The sequence below is a fragment of the Vigna radiata genome, chromosome 7 (assembly GCF_000741045.1).
Source record: "Vigna radiata var. radiata cultivar VC1973A chromosome 7, Vradiata_ver6, whole genome shotgun sequence".
In the NCBI taxonomy this organism is placed as follows: Eukaryota; Viridiplantae; Streptophyta; class Magnoliopsida; order Fabales; family Fabaceae; genus Vigna; species Vigna radiata.
The window spans coordinates 35,826,000-35,836,429 of NC_028357.1; positions in this window are offsets into that span (position 1 = coordinate 35,826,000).

Below are 10,430 nucleotides of genomic sequence, written 5' to 3' on the forward strand. Positions count from 1 at the left end.
ATAATGAGTGGGAATTATGTGGGTGAGCTTTAAAAAGAGAAAAAGAAATTGATTTGTTGTTATGTTGATGAGGTTTTTAATTATATATATATATATAATAAGTGGGTTTAGCTATGGTTTTGGTTAGGGAGGAAGTGGAGGAAATGAGAGAGATTTGAGAGGTTGGACAGAGTCTTTGGTTCAGAGTCCACGTGAGGTGATCTTTTTATGATTCAATCCATAAAGACAATGGTGGCCGAAGTGGGACCCAATCCCAAGTCAAAAAATTTAAAGACCTGGAAAGGAAAGATTATCGACCGGGTCCCGTCTCATTCAAGTAATCATTTCGTTTTGCCTTTGCCCTTTGCCTTTTCTTCTCCACCTTTGCTCGCCACCCTTTACATTTTTTCTTATCATTCTCATTTCATTTAACTGCTAATCCTTTTCCATCTCACATTCATTAGCCATTACAAACACACTTCTATAACATCTTTCAAGGATTTTTCAGAAAAGGACAATATATATACATGAGGAATTTTTTAGTCACTCAACATATATGCTATTGTGGGTTATCATGTTTAGCCTAAGGACCACAAGTCGCACATGGAAATGGATCTAAATCCTTGTAAAGTTTCAGAGAGAACAAGCAGTGGCTATGTTTGTTCATATGGAAGGTCCATTTCATCATTTCTATTCGTTAGCTAATGGGGGATTTCCTTCCCTTCAAGTTGAGGCTGACACTGTTCCTTTTACGCCAACGTGACCCAACCCAATTTCCTTTTCTTTGCATTTATGAACACCCTTTACTTTCTTCTTATAGGAACATGCCCGCCATTCATCCCTAAACCAATAAATTAAATCAAACTCACTACTTCACTCTGTCACATATGCTATATGATTGAAACAAATGAGGTTAACACCTATTGAACACGACAGTCAATCTTCAACTCTCGGCTCTTCGGGAATATACCCAAGCTTTTCCTTTTTCCATTTTCGTTTCTTCCTGCTTTTTCTTCTACATATATATATATTTATTTACATCCAATCAAACAGTTTTTCTTTTAACCTTCAACTTTCAAGTAGGTAAAACTTCAACTGTACTTTGGTTAGTCTCAAATAGTGAGGTTGTTTGATCAGTTATTGTCACATGCAAGCCCACCCATCGGACAACGACAAAATACCCCTTCCCTTCCTGGAAAAAGAAATAGGACAACTTTTCTTTATTTCATTGCATATATATATAACTAATCACCAAGCAATTTAATTCTCATGCATCCAAATTCAACGCAAAATCCAATTAACCACTGTCTCCATTTATTTACTTTTCCTTACTGTATTTTCACATCATGCAATTTCAACCATATCTTAACCATTAAAATATTGCCAGAATTCAAGCACTGTGACAGAAAATTCACTCATATTTCCTTATATATGTATATACATAATAATGAAATGTATTTTTAACCACGTAAATACGTTATTGTTCCGTTTCAAATATTCAAACTAATAAAACAATAAAATATAATATGTTGTAAAAATTGATTAAAATATTATATACTTATGTAATATATTAAGATTAAGAGAACTTTGTACTTAACAAAAACTATAATAACGTGCTTATTTCAAATTACTGAAAGTCGACCTCTCACCTACTTTCTCTCCCACCTTCTTCTGTTTTTTTTTTTTTTTGAAGAAACTGAAAATACAAATAAATGCGCAACTTAATTCCTAAAAATTTAGGACACAATAGAAAGCACCCACGTGAGATTCCTCAGCTTTTTACACCATACATGTAAAAGCTCTTGTCGCCAAATTACATGCCAAGAAAGGCAAAGACTAACGTACCGACAAGTTGACAAATTTTTAAACGCTCCCTACAATCCTTGATAACGACTCTAAACTCAATAGTAAAATCCATAGTCAAAATCAAACTCATAACATGTTTTTAACTCCTATCAAACAATATGCATGCCCTATATATATATATATATATATATATATATATATATATATATATATATATATATATATATATAAATTAATACACACTCACTCTACAGTTTTTTCTGTCTCAAAACAGCAATTTGACGTCTTATGCTGCATAATACTGTATGCAAAAGTATGTTTAAAAATCTGAAAACTTGTGAGCGCACATGAAAGAAACAGTTAAGTATCATTCTTGACACGCATGAAACTGCTAACTGTATTACTCTTGAACCTTAACCATACACATATGATGATTTAGTTAATCCTATTAACCTTGGTTGAAAAATATTAGTTTTTGATTTTGATAATTTTGAAATTGAAAAGGATAGTGTTATTACGTAAAACAATGACTGAAATGTACGTGCTGTGTCTTATCCACGAGGGTTTGGCAGAGCTGCGTTGTAAGCAAGTGGACCAGATAGATATTAAAACTGTTGCTGCCCTAATTACCACATACATGCCTTGCTACTTATGTATGTCATCTTGAAAATGACATCTTACCCTCCACAAAATCAACATATATCTTCTAACAATGCGCCATATTAAGCTAAAAGACTCCAAGATAAAGCAGAAAGGACCTAGCTATAATCTTTTGGTTTCCCACAAAAATATCCAAATTATTTTTATTTAAACATAATCTAACCAATGATCAGTGCTTAGTTTCAGCACGTTTGAAACTGCTGGCACCAAACAGTAACTTGCTGATAAATCGGACAAAATAGCTTGCGACCGAACAAAAACAATCTCAGAATCGGGCGGTCAAAGCATGTTTGGTCCCACTCTGGCATTTAAATTTTGAAAAGATTTTAACCCAAAGTTTAAGTATTAAATGAATTATATAGATAGGGGAGATTAATAGGGATTCATGGGAAGGGATATAGGATAGTGACACTGGGTAGGGCAATTAATTTGTATTCTGTATTTGGTGGTTGCTGTCATTCACAATTCACAGAGGACTCGGATTCCACTATCCATAATTCACAACTACAAATCAAAATATCTATTCTCATACACCATGCTTTCCACTGCATTAATTATATCTAATTAATAATTTCTCTGCGCTAAATCACCTCATTTATCTAACTACATTTTCACTCCTCCTTCTGCTTAATATTCATAAAATACTATTATATTCAGAAATTTAGTAAACATTAAATTATATAAATATTTTTATATTATTATTTGTCATTACTTTAACAACAACTACTTAACTAAATTATTCATGATAAAATTATAAATAAAAAGACATTTTTTATATTCATATTACATCAAGGACATTTTTATAACCGTTGCATATCAATAAGATTAATTACAAATTTTTATTTTTTTTAATTTAAATAACTTCGTCTTTCACTTTTTTTTTTCACTCTCACTTCAATCAAATAAATCATAAACCCTACTTATTACTAGAAAAGTTTACTGACCAAACTAATAGTAATACATAATGATTAAAATAAATACTAATATATGTCATTTAGATAGCCTCCACTTTAAATTGTTAGATAACTATCATGAGTTTACACTAACGATATATAATGTATACGAACATAGTTATTTGTAACTAAACTATATCCCATTGTGTGTTAATAAAGACTTTAAAATTTTATAGTAATAATTTAACGTTTTATAATTGTACAACAATTATTGATTGGACAAACTTAACAACAAATCGTAACATTGAAAATTTTCTGACATTTTTATTAGTGATGGTGCATAAAAGTTAGGAAGAATTAAACAAATTTTTTAAGCAAAGGCGTAATTAATGAGAGAAATGACTAGAAAAGTAACATTATTGTGATAAAGAGTTTATTTTATGAATGTTATTTTCAGTTTTATATATCAATTTTAACGTCAGACAATAATATTTTGATGTAAAGAAGTTGCCACTCTCTAAATAAGAAAAAAAAAACACACAATTTATGTTTGACTATGCATGAAGCTGTTTTACGTCTGACGAATGAAAACTTAATGTAAAACCCGTTGATTTATAGTGCATGTTTTTCTATGTGTATTATTTATGAGTAAAAAGTATAAATTAAATAATGTAAATATATAGTTAGTTTTGTGTCGGTCTGATGAGGATTATTTTATTAAAAGAATTAATTATAGAATATGTGGAAGATATATATTTGTGTAATTTAACGAAGAGAATAATTGGAGGTGAATTACTTAAAATAATTAGGTGCATAGATATAAGGTATTTCTAGGATGGAATTATTAATGTGCAGTAAGAAGATAATGGAATTGTGGGAAATGATAGAAGATATATATATGGATCTTAGTTGGCAGTGACGTCCCGGAATTGGCCAAGTGCCTCTTTAGTTTAGACAGTTGGAATCTTCGCCTCCATCACTCATCTACACTTTCATAAGTAAAACTTTTGTAAATTGGCTTTCTTATCCTTATTTTTAATTTTATTAATTAGAAAAAAATGACTTTTATAAATTGATTTTATATATTATCTTTATTTTTAATTTTATTAATAACAAAAAAAACTTATAAGTATAATGTCTCAAATTTTTAAATTAAAGGTACTTTAATCTTAAATTTAACTTATGTCATCAATATTCTAAAAACTAAATTCATTGGTGATATCAGAATTAATAATTTTTTTTTATGATCAGCTTAAACTTTTCTACAAAAATAACAATATGATAATCACAACAATAACAATACAATAGAAATGACAAAGTTGAATATTAAATAGTTTGTTCATGTAATAAAATTAGATCCATTAAAACACAAAAATGTTAAATTACATTTTAAATCTTATATCATTATTATTTATTGTTTAGAGTTGTATTTGATTCATCTTATAGAACACTATTAAAATAATTAACTTGAAAAAAAAATGTCCACCAAGACAAAATGTATTATTGATCAATTGACTAATTTCTTAATAAAGATTAACAAAAAAATATATTATTCAAGGATCAATTTATCAATTAATACAAAAAAAAAAGTTGCATGTTAGTGAGAGAGTTAAATTTCATAACTTCTTTGCCTTATTACTTTTAACATATGAATTATGAATGAATAGTTTCGTCCTGCGATACAAGAAAATGGGTGAGACTAACAAGTTAATTAGTTTCAGATTAGATTAGCTCACATACACCAAACTCTAAACTTTAAAACTATGAAGGTTAATTCATCAATGTTAGCTTTTGAAAAAGAATTAAGTAGTGTTAATTAAGTTAACACTATTATTTACTAAGTTTTAAATTGATTTTTAATTAGAATAACTTAATTAGTATTAACCAAACCAATGTTAATATATTTTATTTTAATGTTTATTTAAATTAGTGTTACAAGTTGATGCTAACGAATTTCAGTTTTAATGTGAATTTAAATTTTTTATAAGCGTGACCAACATTAATAATGATAATATTTAAAATAATATTTCATGATTCTAAATAAACAATTCACAATCACCTCCGCACTCATTTCAACACAAAAATAATAGATTGGCAACAATTTATCAAAATATATTTGATGTTTTGAAACTAATTGCTAGCAAAAAGGTTAAGGTGTAAAATTAAATGCTTAACAAGCCCCAAAAGAGTAAAGAAAAAAAGAACAACACATTTAGAAGAGAAAATAAGCATAAATTACTACGTTAGATTGTTGATGCTGTGCATACCATTTGCTTACGGTGGGCTTTGTGTAGATTTTATCCAAAAGAAAATGTGTAGAGAGGATTATAATTCAAGTATGTACATTGAAAACGAAAACAATATAAAATATATAATAGAAAGTAATGTATTGTAAGTAAAATTTTGTTGCTGTATAAATTATCAATTAAATACATTATTAGTGAATAGCTAACTACCAATGGATGATAAAAAAAATTCTATCAATAATTTAAGTTTATTATCAATTTATCAATTATGAAAAAGTTTGTCATAAAATGCTCGTCAATAAAGTTTGTCACCGTTACTCCTCCGTTATCGATGTCAACATTGCTTCTTCTCTTGTTTCTCTCTCTTCTCATTTTCTTTTTTTTTTTTCCATTCGTCTCAATTTATAAAAAATTATATCAAACTTAATAAGAAATTTGATTGTGTTTTTTATGACAAAAAAAATCTGTTTGTAATAAGAATTATAAATTATCAATGAATTTTACTAACAAATTTTATAATAATTGATCAAAACCCAAAAGGCTAAGTGTGTCACACTTTGTATTGAAGAAATTTAATGACTGAGAAACCTATTGGTAATAAAATTATAATTTGTCAACAAAATTTACAAACTTAATTTTCTCTTAATAATACAAATTTTAATTTACAAAATATGTTACTGACAAATTCATTATGTAAATGAATGTTTTCATCATTAATTAAATTTCTAACTAAAATTAATCGATAAATTTGGTTTTATTGAAAATTTTATTTATGGTGATTAAAATTGGTGGGTAAAATTAGAAAAGTTATTATAATGATATATGATAGGTTTTGATTTGATGATTCCTTAACAATAATAATGACGAGAGAAAAATGAATTAAGAATAAAAATATAACGCTGGAAAAAGCAAAGAACATAAGAATAAAAACAAAATAAATAAAAAAAGGGTAAATGTAGATAAAATTATATTATCGGTTAACTTAAACTTATTATGCACCGTTAGTTATATTTTCCAAATATTCATACTTAATGTATGTGAACCAATGCACTTAATATTATGAACCTCACAAAAAAAATATTAAGAAAATAGATAAAAAGTAAAGAGGACAATTTTGGTAAATAAAATGGACAGGATTAATTTAAACAGTTTTATTTTGAAAAATATTATTTCGGAACAAAATTGATTTAGTTTTATTAAAAATATATAAAAATGAAATGAGATTGACATCCAAATTATTTGTAATGAATTTTTTAGTAGCATGCGGAGGATATGCCTTAATAATAATATGATAATGCATGCCACGTGGCTTAATGCTATGAGATATTATGTGAACTTATTTACTAATTTACCCCTTTTTTTTTTATTGGATTCACTGGGCACTACTTTTCATGAAAGTGTTCGATAGCGGCAGGCAAAATGCAAAAAAAGAGTGATGTGATCTTTACTTCCCTGTATTAATATTTGGAAATAAATTATGTATATAAAAATGAGAGTTAATATGTTTTTAGTTTCTATATTTTGGACGATTTTGATTTTAGTCTTTTTTTTAAATTAAGGTACAGTTTAGTCTTTCAACTTTTAGAAAACTCTGATTTTAGTTATTTTTATCAAATTCTTTTACTTTGTTGTTTCAAACACGTTTTTCTGGGCACTTGCGAGGGTGGGAAATGATCGTCGGTATAAGAGTCATGGACAAGGAGTGGCTCCTGACAGGCTTCCAGTGGAAGGGGTACGTGGACGAATCGAATATACACCGGAATGAGAGGGATCTAGAGATTGTATAGGTATGGGACTATCCAGTTGAAGGATAGTTTAAAGGAATTAATTTGGCTACTCATATGAACAAATGCATTTGTGTTTCTGTAGTCTAACTCATAAGAACTTCATGGCCTAGAGTAATTATGGGATGGGTGATCTTCCGAGAAGTTTTCTCGAGGAGTGTGTAAGTGAGGACAAAGCACACCCCAAAATATAGGGACTAAAAACATATAACCCTATTTTTTAAATAGAGAAAATGTATAAAAATAGGTTAATCACAGTTTTGTTACAAAAAAATGTCTCTTTTATCTTTTTCACAAAATTGATTTAAATTGGGAACGGGGTGTGAACATTCAAGAGGAATTATTTTAGTAATATTTAAGTTTCAATTCATTTCAGATGTTTTTATTTAAAATTATTACAAATTTGGTTTTAGTTTATATTAGAAGTTTATTTTCTTTTTTTCGATATTAAGATGATGTTCTATTATAGTTTAACTATATATAAAAGTGAATAGATGAAATTTTCAGAATGGATGCGTGAGAAATTGCTTTGTATTCAAAAAGTTGTACACGTTATTTGTAATTTACGAGTCACAAAAGTTTGATAGAATGCTTTTTGTGGGTTAGGAGTATATCATAAAATAACTTTAGTTGGAGATATCTTTAAATATGATTTTAGACAAGAAGGACAGTGTTAAGAAGAAAGCAGATTGATTCGTGTCCTAAAAAGAAATGAGAAGGACATTAATATTTTTTATGGAAGATATTAAAAGATTCTAATAAGTCATGAATAAATTGATATAAAAGGTTAGTATATTACTTTCAATCAAATATTCAAACATTAGTGTTAGTTTTTTTTAAGAGACACTGACAAGATTTAATGTTAGTTTTACTAACAAGATTTAATATTAATCACACTTTGGTTTTTTAAGTACTATCAAAGTTGTTATTAATAAGAGCAAATTTATATAAGAGATTAAAATATTATTTCTAACCTAAAATTAAATATATATCTATATATATATATATAATTATGTATTTTTATTTTTATATTGATTATTTTTTACTATTTTTTCATCGATGCAAGATTAAAAAAAAAATAGTAGACCACATATAATTTTAAATGATTTCTATGTTAATAATCGAAGGATAATGATACTTAGACAATATTTTTTGACAACATTTGAACATCATCTACATCTCATTCTATGATTGGTTTATGGTAGTGTTTATGATTACTATTATTGATTGTGGAGTAATTTTGGACTAATCACAGAATGACACGTAGGTGATGTTCAAATGTTGTTAAAAAAATGTTGTCTAAATATCATTATCCATAATTGAATTTAGCTTACTATAAGAAAAACGTGTACTATCAACATACATAGTCCGTTGATAAATAATATTTACAATTTGGTTTTATTTTTCCTAATCATTTTTTTTCTTCTTCTTGTTCTTATTCTTTCTCCTTTTCTCTTTTTTTAACTTTAAATGTCATCGTTGTGAAGCCGTTTCCGTATTAACATTACATATGTTGTTGTCTCTTCTCGTTCTTTCTCCTCCTCTTTCTTTGTTCTTTCTTTCTTTTCCTCCTTAAATTATATTTGTCATAATCATTCTTGTCCTTATTCTTTTCCTCCTTCTATTTCTCTTCTTCCTCTTTCATCCCTTTTCATTCTTCCTTTTTCTCCTTTCTCTTCTTTGTCACTCATTCTCCATTAATATATATATATATATATATATATATATATATATATATATATATATATATATATATAAAATTTTATAACACTTAGTCGAAAATTTATAAGTTAAATACATTGTAACGAATATAAGAAAATATTATTATAAGCTAGTTTAATTTTATAACATTACCAAATATTTGATATTGTTGATGATCAAAATTTGTTAGTAATATTTAAAATTTGTCGATAAATTATAATTATTAATGAAAAAATTGTGGATAAAATTTTCATTGGTAATTTTAGTAATGAAATTTTTGTTCCATTACTAATTATTAGGGAAAAAATTTCGTTGGTAATTATCGCTAAAAAAATTTATCGATAATTTTTATTGATAATTATCAATGAATAAAATTTGTTAGTAATGTCCATATGTGATTATTGATAGAAAAATTCATCAATAAAATCTATTGATAAATATTATAATATGGTTATTTTTTTTCTCTTTTCTTTTCCTATATTTTTTTGTTTTCATTTTGTCACGAGCATCGCATTGTTAGTCCATAAACAACTGCAATTCAAATAGTTTATTTCGAAGAATGAAAGCTCCAGGAAATCATCATGCGAAAAAGAAAGAAACTTCAGGTTGATGATGTTCGCAGCATTGTCTTCGACAATGCGAGGTTGTGTTGTTAGCACCAATGATGTTCTTTGTTGCATTATTTTATTGATACTGTGAGACAGTTGCATCAATATGAGTAGGGATGATAAAAAGTTATGTGGACAGGAGTATTCACACGTAAAATCCATTGTGGGTAATTTTTATGGATTCCGATATTTTGACACACTTAATTTTCACACACTTTTGACACACTGACGTGTCAGCTGGTGATTGGATGCAATGGTTTTTTTAAAAAAATTAAAAAATTGACGTCATTAATGAGACAGAAACATGTTTTTATGTATTCCAACATTGCCCCTGTCGAAATTTCATGTTATTCGAATCTTCTCTCTTCTTCCCTCTTTCATCAAACTCAAAGATCTCTTCCATTCTCTGCATTGGCACACTAGGGTTTTGTGGGTTTGGTTGTATTGGTTCCGGTTTGGCCTTCATTTTGCGGGTTGTTCGTTGTTGTCGGCGTTGGGCTTCGTAAAGGTTGTGGGTGTTTCATCATTTGCTTCGTTTGCGATCTTCGTTTTGCGGAATGGCATCTTCTTCGACCAGGGTAAGTCGTAGGTTGGATTTGGAGTTTATGGTTATGATTTTGTGTTGTTGTTTGTTTTTTTGCATTTTGGGTTTTGAATGTGTGGTTTTTTGAATTTTTATGCAGTTGACGGTTCGTCACTCTTTTTCTACCAAGTACATAAGTGCTTTGAACAAGATATTAACAAATGAGCACC